This window comes from Tympanuchus pallidicinctus, unplaced genomic scaffold, assembly GCF_026119805.1.
Source record: "Tympanuchus pallidicinctus isolate F22 unplaced genomic scaffold, pur_lepc_1.0 scaffold2, whole genome shotgun sequence".
NCBI classification, from domain to species: Eukaryota; Metazoa; Chordata; class Aves; order Galliformes; family Phasianidae; genus Tympanuchus; species Tympanuchus pallidicinctus.
The window spans coordinates 33640305-33654637 of record NW_026294721.1 but is presented as its reverse complement, the minus strand read 5'-3'; the positions used below and the strand labels follow the sequence as shown (position 1 = coordinate 33654637).

The 14333-nt window shown below is 36.8% G+C and overlaps 1 protein-coding gene across 19 annotated transcripts in view; it reads left to right on the top strand.

Annotated features, from left to right (window-relative positions):
- CAMK2D (calcium/calmodulin dependent protein kinase II delta) overlaps positions 1–14333 on the top strand; it is a 162871-nt gene that overhangs the window by 64736 nt on the left and 83802 nt on the right. The window lies entirely within an intron of this gene.

Sequence of the window (14333 nt, the reverse complement as noted above, 5' to 3'; positions counted from 1 at the left end):
CCAAGAGCAATGCATAATGTTCTCATCTTCTTTGAGCTATTACTCTGCCATCAATGAGCTGTCTGTGCCAGGTGTTTGGGGTTTTTTTGAGCAGTGTGTAGGAGGAGTTATTTCCAGTACTGCTCATGACTTCTTGAGACCTGCTGAATTTCATGTACCAGCATATGTTGCAAAAAGAGACAGACCAATGTCAATAAACTCAGTGTTGTTTTTACTGAGCTGCTTATTTTATCCTATTTTACTCTGTATATTCTTTTCTCCTGTAGAAGAATAAGTTGATGCAAAAAACTCCTCTCTCTTTATTTCTAAAACTGTATGTTTTCTACTCTAGCATTCATGAAAAGCATTAAAAAAGTGTTTGTTTTTTTTTTTCCCCCATGGGTTTTCTGTTTGATTTTGAGTAGAAAAAAATGAGTATTTTGAACTTTAAGTAGTTGGAGTTAAGTTTTTCAGACACTGAATTGCATGCTGGTTGTCTTAAAAACAGTGAGGGCTTTAAACCAATGCATGTATTTGGTTTTCTCGAAGCTCTTGGCAGTTTCCTTGCTCTTCCTTCTGATTAGCTGTTCTCCTTTTCATTTTTAACTAACAACTTTTGTGACCCTTTTAGTCTAATCCAATTGTATGCCTGGGAAAGAAACAGCTCCTTCCTTTTAATAATAATTGTAAATGGAAAACAGATAAACCACTGCTCAAAATGAAGTATCGAATCTGTGAAAAAGCTCTTATACTGTCTCAAAGGCTTAGAGGTTTCATGTGCAAATTTGGATAATGAGGAAGAGTAGTGTTATGGACATTATTTTGTCCCTAAAATTTGTGCATTATAAAGTGATGGAAGACAGAGGAGGGAATGACAGTGCTAATTTTCTACGGTAGTTCAACCTTGCTCTAGTTTTGTTAGAGTATATTTGTGAATTTGAACCTCTCAGGGAAGATGAATAAAAAACGATAATAAACTGAGTAAGTGCAAGAGCTGAAATGCACAGAACTCTATGGAAACAAATATCTTAATTGTTTTCTTCTTTTTTAGCTTTGAGTAGCTTGAACCAACATTAGGACGTAGTCTAGATTCTTTTTGTCAGACCAACTAATTCATGTAGTGTTTATATGTTTGTGAATGTATGACTTGAAATGGGAAGATATGACAGCTTTGGTGACAGACAGGGTTATGTAAATCAACACAAGTTCCATGCTTCATTACCTGCTCCAAGGTATGTAACTGAGTGAATGAACTGTGAAGTAGGAAAAGCCATCATGTTCTAGGCCTGCCTGAGAGAAAATTTTCATGATACAGAATTACAGGCCAGGGGCTTAACAGCAGGCATTAAACTCTGTCCTTGTTCAATTTCTACTGTCAACTATTCCGCCAGCCCTGTTAATGTATTTGCCTGAAAGGCTCTTCCAGTTAATTTGTTTGCATAATTGTCACAGTGAAGGATACTTTGTTTCTTGTCTTGTCTTGGAGGAAAATTATAAATGTGATCTGAATAGGAGAACTGTTTTTGTAAATGGATAAAAGAAACTTTCCAAAAGTAGTAATTTTAAACCTCTGAAGTTGTATCAGGTGTGCTGCTGGGCTGAAGGGGCTCAGGTGTATGTGTGAGCTGACTGTCCAGTCTCTACCTCAGTGAGTTGCCTACACTTCTCTTGTTCTGTCCTTGTGGCAGGCAGTGTACCCATGTATGCCCAGCCTGGCTGCACTTCACTGCTTCTGCAGACATGCCTTCAGCCAACTAAGCAGGAGCTCTGAAGTCCTTCTAGGTGCATACTGCCTGCTTAGCAAGCTGAATCTCTTGCTCTTGTGTTACTTCCATGTATATTTTCTGAAAAAGGGTAATACTGTATCACAAGAAAATACTAATGGTGAAAAAGGAAGTTTACAGGTTATCTTTACTTAGCTGTAGCCACAGAATCTATACTACAGATTACTATAGATTATTACTATAGATATCTATAATCCATACATTGCGGTATCATAAAGATTAACTCTTGTGAACAAATTATACTTCTATTATATACGATAAAGAGTACGTGTTTAAAAGTATTAACAAGCTCATGAACATAAAATTGAGATTTCTTTTTATATGTATTTTTTTTCCATGTTCATAGTCTCAGTGCTTTTCTTTATTTTTCCCTGGTGCAGACTTTCTGTTATTTGTCTTTTTAATCATTGCACATTCACTGCAGGCTGGCACCTTTCTGAAGTTAGAATTCTCTAATCCCTTCTCTTTTCTTTTAGGCATACTCCTATTTATTTTTCCTAGTTAGCTTGATTAAAATACACTTTTAAGGTGACTCAGATTAAAGGGATCTCTTTTAGCTTATCTTTGTTTCTAAAGCAATATGTAGATATTATTCTTCTCGAGAGTGTTTTATGATCTATTTGGTAAATTATCTTTCACATCTTGAGACTGCCACCAGATACTTTGGGGTGAAAACCAGTCAGAGAGAAGCAGCACTGCTGTAATGAATCACACTTTCAGATTTCAGCCTGTGAGTAAAAACATTGTTTGTTTGTTTGTTTTGTTTTTGTTGTTTTGTTTTTCTCTTTAGAGGAATGGAATTTTAAAAACAATCTAAACCACTGGAACTATTTTCCTTCTGCCTTTCCATAGAAAACAGAACATTGTCAGAAAATTCTACAGATCACTGTTTTTTTTTTTGTTCCAGGGTAGGTGTCCAACTGGTACATAACTAGAAAAAATATTTAGTATTAAGTTATTTCATCAGGATAATAAGTAATTCAGGACCAAACCTCAAACCTCTTAACAATCAATATACCTATTTTTAGTTTTACATCATTTCATATCTGATCTGATTTTTGTTTGCTTGTTTTGTTTTTAGTGAGTCACATGCAGTTAAGAAATCTTGGAAGTTTGAGGAAGTCTTTCAATTTTAATCCGTATTCATACGCTCTAACCTTAAGCTCCTTTGGTATTGGCAGAGGAATCTTTAAACTAGTCATGAGTGTTTTTATTTTTTTTAAATGTGGATTTGGAACAAAAGCCTGGAAAAGCACAGCATATGGAGAAAGAATTAGGAGAAGGCTAACTTGACATACTTTCTGTAAAAGTGATAGAACGCTGAAATTTAGAAATTAAGAAGATGGACATGAAAATATTTTCATCTCAGTTCTTGATTTGAATCTCTGAAACTAATCTCTGTGAAATACTAAACACAAAAAACACTGAGAAGAAACAAATGCAATACTGCCTTTTTGGAAGTATTTGAAACATAAGATGATTTTTTCAGGATTCAGTAGATCTACCAAATGTTCGCGGATGAACAATTCATGTGTAAATTTAAGTATAAACGACGACAACTGAGGAAGCTAGATTCTTAATCAGAATTAGCTGCGACTTTTCTACTGGAAGAATGATTTTGAACTATGGAAAGGCAGCAACTTCTAAATTCATGTATGAAGAATTGAAACTGCTGATTATCCTCATTAGACAAGTGTGAGGAAGGAGGAGTAACTGAGTCAAAATCCAGCAGTCCAGCCCTTTCAAATATTTAAAAATAAAAGAAATCCATCATAGTTCATTTTGGTATGGAGATGTTTTACTGTTTGATATGAACACATATGCCTAAGTTCAGCAAAGCCTACGAAAGCATACAGTCATTTGAAATATGTTTTTTGAGTGCAGCAGTTTGGTTTTTTTTAAGGCATAGACCTTTCCAGGTGTACTTGATATCCTTTTAATGAAGTCACAAATCACAAATCTGACTACTAGCACTGTTAGCATCAACTGTCTTCTGTAACACATTTGTTTTACTGTTAGATTATGCTTTTAGGTTTTTTTGGTGGTTTTTTTTGTGTGCGTGTTTTGTTGCTTTTGTTGTTAAGGAAAATCAGTGTATTTTTTATTAGAAGTATTAAGAAAAAGAGAAAATGAAAATGTAAGACAGTGGTTCTCACATGATGGAGTTATCTGTAGAGGAGTTCTATAGAAGTCTGGTTCAGTACTTCTGTTGCTGTCCAGATACTTCTTTGCACGTAACTAGTTTTGTTTTTCAGAATTTTTGTTTTACTTACTTTTTGCTCCATGGTTTCTTCTTCACCTTCTAGCTATCAAGTCACGATGCCTTGTGAAGAGTGTAGAAAAAATGCCTAAGAGGAAAGTGGATTAAAAATATGTATTTTTTCTGTTCTCCTTTTTCGCATCTCTGACATTTCAGTCTTACATAATATGTACATGGAGGCTTATTTAGAAAATACAAGACTGCCTCATCATCTTCACAGACAGTTATTCTTTAGCAATACATATTGCTTATATTCTGATTTCTGCCTCTTCATCCCTCATCCCTTTGCATTGGAGCAATTGTAGTATAATGACAGCCAGTGAATTTTGCGTTTAAAAGAACATACATTCATTTCAGCTTCCACGTGTGTTCTTTGGATAAGCATGAAATTGTAAACAGTAGCTGTTCTAAATATAACTTCTTACTGTTTGGCAGATGAGTTTTGTCCCATTTTTTTCTTTATATAAAATTATTTATTTACTCAGAAATACTTCAGAAATACGCAAACATCCTTACCTGCCACAAAATTAAAATTCCGCTTCCTTCGTAGACCATTTTATTCTCCTTATTTTTGATTGCTTATTAGTATAGTAAAAGATTGAGTACCCTCCTTTTGTGTAACATTACTCTGTTGAAACACAGTTAATCAAGGTTCTATATATTTTTGTCACTCCAGACTTCTGGGGATTAAAATGAAACAAATCCATTGGCTGAACTTCTGGCCTTGAAGGGAAACTTCATGCCAGCTCTGAGTACCTTCCTCTTGCTCATCACAGTGCTACTTTCTTTTTCTAGCAGTAACATTGAATGATACCCCTCTCCTTTGCTGACATTTCTTGAGTAATTTAAGCTGCTGCCTCTATTAAATTCTGGTAGCAAATTTTGGGCAAACAGCTCAAGCTCCTGTAGTCACAATGCTCTATCAACTTATGCTGGGCTACGGCAGTTTGTACAGCTGTCTGATTTTCAGTATTGTTGATTTCTCCAATTCTTACCATAATTAGATTATTGTAGCAACATTACTGTATACACAATTTATTTCCTTGTTATGTCTTAATAACGTAATTTAAATAACGTAGTTTAAAATTGAAGACGTGACTGTTGGTTAATCTTGCTCTTCGGAGAACCTAGTACTTTCTATTTGTATGATTTCTTTAGTTATGCTAAAAATATACCTCTATTGCTGAGCAAATGCAGAGGATTTTCGTTATCTTGAGCAACTATTATCTTTATGGCTATTCAATGTAATAATGCTTCCAATTTAGTAGTTTAGAAATTTCTAAAGGAAACATGTAATTATTCAACTCTTCATCATGAAATCCATTGTCACTGACTTGTTTTTCAGCTTTTATCTTCCTTTGGTAAATTTTTATTTCTTGGTCTTTCAATTTTAGATGAAGTTGTATTTTAGCAGTCTGATTTTTAGTAGTCTGTGTATTTTTGCGAATATAACACTGTTACATGATCTTATTATTCTTATGATGATTTAGAGCCTACTGCAGTAATTCTGGTTTATGAGATAGCAACAGTTAATTAAAAATTATATTAGCCTAGTGATACAAGTCCTGACCCACTCTGGAAAAATTGCCGATTCAGTTGTTTTGGGGTTGTTGTTTTTGGTTTTGTTTCCAGGTTGAGTTTGTTCTTTCCAGGTTTATACTGAACTGGGGAGATTTTTCCTCAGACTTCAATTTTTTCTCTCTTTAGCTAATGCAAAGGCTATTGCCACCTTTATGTTCCTACTTATCAAAAGCTGTACACAACAAAAGTTGTAAATAACCAGAACCTCCTGGTTTTTACATGGCAGTACTAACACATCTGGTTTCATTGGAGTGCACCATTCCTTCCCTTTCTGCTGCTGCTGCCTCCTCCCCCTGCTCAGTAGATGATGTGTAAGGTACATTAAGCAAACAGAACCCACTAGCTGACAGAACAAGTCTGGCTCTGATGAACCTTCAACCCTTCCCAAAAGGCCACAGCAGATTTTACTGACATGTGGCAGCCCTCTGGGTGATAAATGAAGACCTCCTGGCAACAGGACAGGTTGTCCCTAAATGGCTTTGTAAGCCAGGATATTTAGAGGTAAGTAGGACTGCCAAGCAAAAACGGTGCCATGTCAACTCTAATAGGCCTAAGCCAGCTGTTTGCAGATCTGTTTGCATAGCTGCAGTCAGAGTGGAGCTGTGGCACTGCTGACCAGCATAAGTTGCTGTACTTTCAGGACAGAATGGCAGAAGGTTTTTTTGTTTTTGAAGTCGCATAGCTGGACCTGCATGTGCAAATGTGGGGCAATATTTTTCTAATGGAACATGGCTTTGCAACAGAAGAGGCAGTCTAGATGCCTGCTATGCCAGGCAAAAACAAATCTCTTAGCTAATTTCATAAATGCATTGGTGTCTGTTTGCAGTCTACTCTGGTTTCCATACTTTGACTTGGGTACGTCCTATAAATTGCTGAGGAAATTGGTAGTAACCAGACTTGGAATTCCTCCTTATCCATTTAATCATGCTTGTGTTCATCTTAGCTATTCAGACGTACAGCTTAACACATGAAGGAAAGGAGGTAAAGCCTTCATTTTGAGGTGTTCTCATCAGCACAAATAAATAAATAAATCAGCGCTGAATTTTTTAAATCCCCCACGTGATGGAAAAATAAGAAACTTCATATTGTCTGATTCATTTTGGACAAAAGGTAGTTAAGGACGTAGATTTCTGTCACCCTTTATGTGAGACACCTTGTCCTTTATGTTTTACTTTCACCAATCTATGCTTTCACATAAATTTGTGTGAAGAGAAACACTTCTAGTATACAGCGAAGGTGGAGTCAGTAAATGCTTTCTGAATTTCTTTTGACTTACTGTGACAAAGTCGAGAATAACTCAGCTAGTGTTAGTTCAGTTAGAGTATTAACCCAATGTGGAATACAAATGAGGCTTCTTCAGATTGGTAGATGTAGTTCTTCAGCACAGTATTTCTCTGAGCTGAATTACATTTTTTACTCTTCACCTGAAAACAAAAAGGCAACAAAAACCAGACTGTAAGAGTAATAACATAATTCTTTCCTTATACAGTGAAAATCAAATTCTCAGCTACGTAAATTGGTACTCAGTAAATGGGAATATAGCAACTATATGTTAAGTATTTGTAGAAACCAGAAATCTGTAGGACAGTGTGTGTAAAGCTTACTTTAATTGTTTACTGCTTAGATAAGAAAATCAGTTCAATAATTTAAAATCTCTTGCATTGAATTTTATTAATTTATAATTTTTGTGAAGTATAAGATAAACCACAGCCCTTGAGTGAGTTAAAACAGAAAAAAAACCCACAAATAAACCAAAGATATTACATGACTTTATACTTAATGTAACAGGCAATTTAATCATATTATTACAAATAAAAGCACAGATACAGTATTCACACTCAACTATGTCTACAGTATGTAGGCAGACGTGCATCAGTAGAATACAGAAGCTGTTTTTGTGACAGCTATTTGTGAAATTAAATGCACTGTCATAAGATTGACGTAGGCAGGAATGCATGAGGGACCATTATGTTTTTCATTGCAACTGACTTTTTTGCAGTCTTTTCTCAGCGGTTCTTTATATGCATTTCATTTCTTCAAATAGTTGAAGTAGATGGGAATGTAAAATCAGTATTTAAGATGAAGAGACTGAAGGCTTTCACCTCTGATGCTGTTAAGAATTTGTTGGGGAAAGGCCTGTGTGGTATTTCTTTCAATATTATTACTTTTTTCAGTAACTTTCAATGTGCCAGGTATCAGATAATGTTATCTGTCTGAATGCCAGAGCAATGAACTGTAAAGGCAAATTTATTAGGTGTTGCACCTTCTATTTCTATTTCAGTTAAAGCAAAATCCTTTTATTTTGTTAAGAGCACCACAGAGTCTTTTGGTTTTACTCTTCTGGGTAACTGTGGAACATAAAAATGTGCTTTAGCACCAGCAATAATGTTACTTTTTGCCACACTACACTATTTTCTTTCCTTTAAATGGAGGACAAGATTATTCTATCTCAATAATGTGCTGTGGAAATAAGACCTCACCAAGACTGATTGCAAATGTTGTCATTTTTGACCTTAGAAGTTATATACATAATTTACACCAAAACAAGTAATAATAAAGTACAAATCAAGCAAGAACCAGACTGTGAAGGACTTTCCTTGCCTGCTTATAGTTAGTTTTGTACGTTTTCTTAAACGCATGAAAATTCTTTTCATAATGTATCCAGCCTTTTCTAAGTATGTTTTCTTTGCGTAAAATCAGCTGTGCTTGTGTAGCTAGTAATTTAAAATGTAAAATAGACTAATCCACAGAAAGAAAAAATGGAGTTCTAACATCTCTCTTGAGGAACCTGCTGCAGGGGGTCTGTGCTTGGAGAGCTGCTGCACTTCCCATTTGATTTTCCTTCTGCTTACTGTCTGTATATGCTTAATGGAAGGAAGAGTCTGGTCGTTGCACCTCTGACTTCAAGAACCATAGAAATAAGACTGATGAAAATGAATTACTCTTTTTATGGATTGATCTTTGAAAATCTACATTTTTTTGTTTGAAGGGCTTGTGTATTATGAATCTGCAACCACATGTTATACATATGCATAGACATCATGACTCCCAGCTTAACCACAAATATGTAATTTTCCTCTGGACCCTTTCCTCCAAAAACATAGACCTCTGTTACTGAAGCTAATTTTTTTTTTCTTTCAGTAAAGCTAGCAGATATTTTTAGAGCATTTTTAGGGGATGTTATAAGTTCTGTTCCCTCTGCTTTGTTACAGATAATATTGTTCACAGATTACTAGGTGAACACTACATTGCTTCTCATGTTGATATTCAAAATGTCATTAAAAACTAATCTGTGGACGTCTTGCTTGAGTTGGAAAACAAACTGAAAAAAGGTGGAAGTATATTCAGTAGTGTGGACTTATCTCATTGTTTGGATAGCTTTCGCACAACCCTCGCATGAGTGATACAAATGCAATTACAGCTTTGAATTCTGTTTCGGCCTGCTTCCTTTTCCAGAAGAAAGCAGAATTAACATTCAGACAGCATTTGTTCCCCAAGCAACCTCAATCAGTCAATGCAGAGCATTTGGTATCCTAATCTGAAGAGAGTGGAATGTCAACATTACTAGTGGGGAAGCTAGGAGGAGTTGGGATGTATGTGCTCCTGGAAAAGGAGGTGAAAGTGTTTGCCTGTTGTTTGCACCTCAGAGCTGACTCCCATCCTCAGCCTTCCACACTGCTGCTGCTTTAGCTCCCTGCCATGTGCCAAAAAGGACACTTGGAGATGGCAACAGAAGGAGAGAGAAGGCAGAAAGGGTGGCATGGCTGGTGGGAAGGAGAGAAAAAAGGATAAGGCTAAGGGATATGAGCTAGGAGGAGTGAGAGGCTTAAGGAAGGTCTCCAGATTTTCAGAAAGGATTGTTCTGACTGAAATGACTGTAAATCAGGACATGAACTTTGGGATCTCGCTGTGATAGTATGGCTTGGGTTCAACTTAAGAATTATACTGCTCCTTTTCCAAAGATGATAAATACATAAGAATATGATTAAGAGAGGCAATCCCAGGGGCTATTGCATCTTTCCAGACATTTTGCTTTACTTACATGTCCCACTCCCTGCCAAGTGTCACAAATCATGGAGTCGTGAGAGTTGGGAGGGACCTGTGGAGCTTATGCAGCCTCAAACTCCTGCACAAGCCGTGCCGAGTAAAATCAAGTTACACTGGCCCCGTCCTGACATTGAAGCATCTCTAGTGAAGGAGGCTGCATAGCCGTGCTGGGCTCTGTCCCAATGTTTGACCATCTTTCTGTTAATGAAAATAAATAAATAGAAGTGTCTTTATGCCCAGCTGGGGTTTTTTTGCATATTCCAACATGTGGCTGTTGCCTCTTGCCTTGCCATTTGCATGTTAGAGAAGGCTGTTTCTGTCTTCTCAACAGCCTGCCTGTTGGCAGCAGGATGATGTAATGCAGTTGACCTGGCCCCTCCTCATGTGCTGCCTGCAGGACCCTGGTCCTCTTAGTGGCCATCTGCTGGAGAGTGCATAGAAGACATTGTGGTTAGAAGTAAATAAAGCTGTGCTAATAAGTCCTTGCTGTGTGCTGATGCAAAAACTTCCTGAGTTTCTTCAAATGCGCCAATACGATGTAATTCAGGTTGTTGCCTGTTTGCGTGCTTTTGATCCTAGATCTGAGCATTGCACCACTGTGTTCCTAGGATGGTTTCATGGATGAGATACTACAGGGGAAAATTATTTTAGGGCCTTTTTTTTTTCCCCCCTAATAAATCTGATGTTAATAGTGGGCAGAATTATCAATCAGTGAACAAGCTAATGAAAAGTGGATGTTCTTCAATACAACTGCAACTCTATAGAATATTTTTGTTCTCTTTTGGAAAGAACATCCGCTTTCATGTTTCAGTGGACGGTAAAATACATTCTTAATGAAAGAGTAATTTTACAAAAACTGTAAACAGAGCCTGGCTTCTTTTGGAATGTGGTTTTTAATTAGTTCTAAGTCATGCCTTTTATAAACATACAACTTCTGTGTTGTATCACATGGAAAAAACTCCTTTTGCTCATTCATTCTTCTTGTGTGTCATATTGTTTTCTTCTTCACCTTTACCATGGAATGCCCATTCAGTAAGAGATTTTACAATCTCTTGGATATTGATAGTTGCACACAGAAAACTGGTTGCTTACTAAAAATGTAGAATTTTACTTAGAAGGAAATGAATAAAGTGAAACTGTGCAATGCTGTGACAGTAGAAGGCTGGCCAAACCTGAGTCCTTGGTTCTTCTCAATTTACCAGTGTAGACCTAGGGTGTTTTCTCTGTCTCTGCTACTTTTGAGACTGGTTACAGAACAGATTATTCTGGTCTCTTGTTCTGAAGGAATCCTAAGAGAAGTCACTGCATGGTTTTTCCTTGCTCAGATGATTTAATGATGAGAGCGACCACCTCTGTTAAAATGCTGACCAATGCACTGCACAAAAACTGCATCTAGAATTTGAAGAGTTTCTTGCCTACTCCTGTGTTTCCCCAAGAGGAGTTCTCCTGTACAAGTACTTGCCACAGCAAAATGAATGCTTATTGTTTTTTAAACAGCTGTAGGCCTGTCCTAATCAGGATTCCCGGCAGACTGCTTATTTGGTAGTGTTGGTAACTTTGCTGGGGTGTTACCCTCTGATGTCTCTCTGCATGGCAGCTATGTGCTGGTGCCAGTCTGGCTAGCCTTACCCTTATGCGCAGTGGGTGTGGGGAAAGAATTGATCAGGTTCAAACTGTGACAGCTGTTCCACAACCATCTCCTGTCATGGTCTAACTTGTAGCATGCATTTCAGATGTCCTTTAGGATTTTCCTCACTCGTTCATGTTTGCCTTAAAAAAATCACAAGTTTACTTTTCATCATGAAGGGAGGCAGTTGTGTTCTGCTGCTAAAGAAAATAGCTGTCAAAGCCATGGTGTACCAAAAGATGTTAGCTGGACTGGTGTCTCAGTTTTTGACATACCGCAACCTAACATGTAGAGTGACTGCTTTTTCCCTGCAAATGGGAGACTGTGCTACCTTATTGCCAATAAATAAATATCTCATAATTGCTTGGATCAGTTTGTTTTTGTAGATTTGTGCACTGGAGCTTTTCTTACTCCTTCTAAAATGCTGATCCATGATTTTTTTTCTGTTGATATGGGTTTAATGATACCTCTCTCCTCCCAGTCACCTTCCAAACTTGGAAGTTCTTTTTTTAGTGGCTTCACCAGTGTGTTAGTATTCTCATAGACTGCCCATGAGAATGTGCTTCTTATTTTAGTTTGTCCTCTGGATGACTATCTCCTTTAAATACATCCACCTTTTCATTACAGTCATACTGAGCTAAACATGGCTCTCTGTTCGTGATGCTAGTATATCAAAGGTGTTCTGGTACTGTAATGAAATCCGCAGCTTCTGCTTCTGTGCTGCACAGCAGCGAGTAGCAGTCATGAGTATCAGGAGTTGTATAGTCCAAGCAATGTTTTTTTTAATGAATTTATTAATGCATTTACTTACCAGGTGACCTTGAGAGTTACTGAACTGTATCCCTTCACTACTTGATCTTCTGTCAGTGCAGTTATTGCTGATATTATGTTGAATTTTGTTGTGCAATCTAACTGGGAAAGGTAGGTTGATAAAGACAATTGCAGCTGACCAGCTGGCAGCTATCTTCTGTAGGTTATATATTTTGGGAGTTAGTGGATGTACTACAGGCAGCCTAACGATAAGAATATTTCAAGAGTGTTTCAACAGCAACTTATAGTCTGTTTTTATGAATATAGACTGGCTTCCCGCTCTTTGTTGCAGCTTTTCCATCCAAGTCTGTGTGGGTTTCCACAGAGCTAATTACAATCTTATAAATGGTCCCGTGGGACAGGACAAACTGTCTAATTTCCATTTATTGTGAGACGGTGATTAAAAGACAATGGCAGTTTTTCATCATAAGCCTCAAGTTTGTCATCTGTTAAGTTAATATGCATTCCCCGCCTTTTGTAAAACAAACCCTTTCAATCATTTGGAATCATTGTTTGCTTGTAAACTTGCATGTTATGAAAATCATAGTAATTTATAGTTGTCCTCCATTCTGTTTGCATGATTTACTGTGGTAGTTAATTGATAGAGGGGAAGCCACACTGACTCAGAAATTTAAAACCGGCATTTTTGAGCTCAGCCAAGTGGATGGAGATGAAATGGGATTATTACCAAAGCATTCTGTCTTGATTTTGTACACTGTATTGCTCTGTCTTACGCTGTTAAGTTACTGAAAGTTTTAACTGCTTATATGTTATCTTGATTAATAGTAAAAACATTTGGTTATTTAGGTTACTGGAAATTTTTGTTCACTAGACTTGACGTTGTATGGAAGGCTGCAGTATTATACTGATAGCTAGAAATAGAAGTCCAGTTATGGTAACCTCGTTTTTTCACTTAAGAGTTTTCAGACAATAGGATTTTTCAAGTTGTTAGAGATCACAGAGAACAGACTTCTTTTTGTCCTCATTGCAAACTGAAGCACAGTGTGAAGATGCCTAGCCTACTCTTGATTTTTGTTTCTGCTGTTGTCAAAGAGCAGGCAAAGATAGTCATGCCAATACAATTAAACTAATACAAGAAAACATATCAGCTTGTTTAAAGTTAGTTTGAGCATCTCCACACCAGGTTACCATTTGCATGAAAGGCATACCGTAGGAAACATGCTGTGACAATAGCAACCACAAATTAAAATATTTATCTGTGATTGTTGTGTGCTAAATTATGCCCTGTTGAGAAGAGGGGAAAGTAGGAGTAGAAATCCTTTTGCTTCATCAATAATCTTTGGAAACATCTTGAGCAAGTTGGAGGTAGCTAGAATTGTTGTTTTCTGTGCTGTGGCCCATGTGGGATGTTCTATCTTTGCCACTTGTTTGGGAGAGGTAAGTTGTTTCACCTCCTGTAATTTGCCATTCTGTGCATTAACGCAGTACAAGATATGGTATTTTAGCTCTGTTTGTGGCAATAAAGGAAAACTCAGTGGTACAACTTTATTTTAATATTCTAAAAAGCGAAATGAGTCATATTTTCTTCTTGGCTGCACAGGTTCTAATCAGATCCTAATAAAACCTGTGTAATTGTTCTTTTCCACAACAGTTGTAGATTCCTCAGGAAACTGATGAATGAAGAAGTGTATTCTCAACTTTCCTCTTGCTACCAAAAAGTTTTTGCATAAGAAATTGAATCTGAAGTCTGAGGGATATCAGTGTTTTATATGACACAAAACACAAGGAGTCCATCTTTGGGTTTACCTTACTACTCTCATATCATAGGATATTTCGGACTGTTGTTCATGAAAATTGTCACCAGGGACAGAGATGTGATTTGTGTGCCTGTTACAGTTCTGTTGTTTTAGGTCTTTTCCTCAGAGCTAACAATGTGAAATAGAACATTTGGGGACCGAATCTTATGAAGATGGCTTTGGCTTTGTTTTTTTCATGCACAGATATAAAAAAAGCTATCAGATAAAATGACAGAGGATAACTTTACAGTAGTGCAGTATAAACACAGGAAAATACCAGATTCATCCCCAAACTAAAGAATGTAAAGTGTTAATGGGGCAAAAAAGAAGTTTCTTTTTCCCTATTCATCTTGGCTGGTACAAGTCATTTACAAAAAAATATTTTTATTCATATTTTGTTAATGAAAAGGTTTAGTTTTTTTTTCTAGAAAAGTTTACGCAGGCTTCATTTTCTGCAAAATCAAAGTATAGTCAGTATGTACAGCATG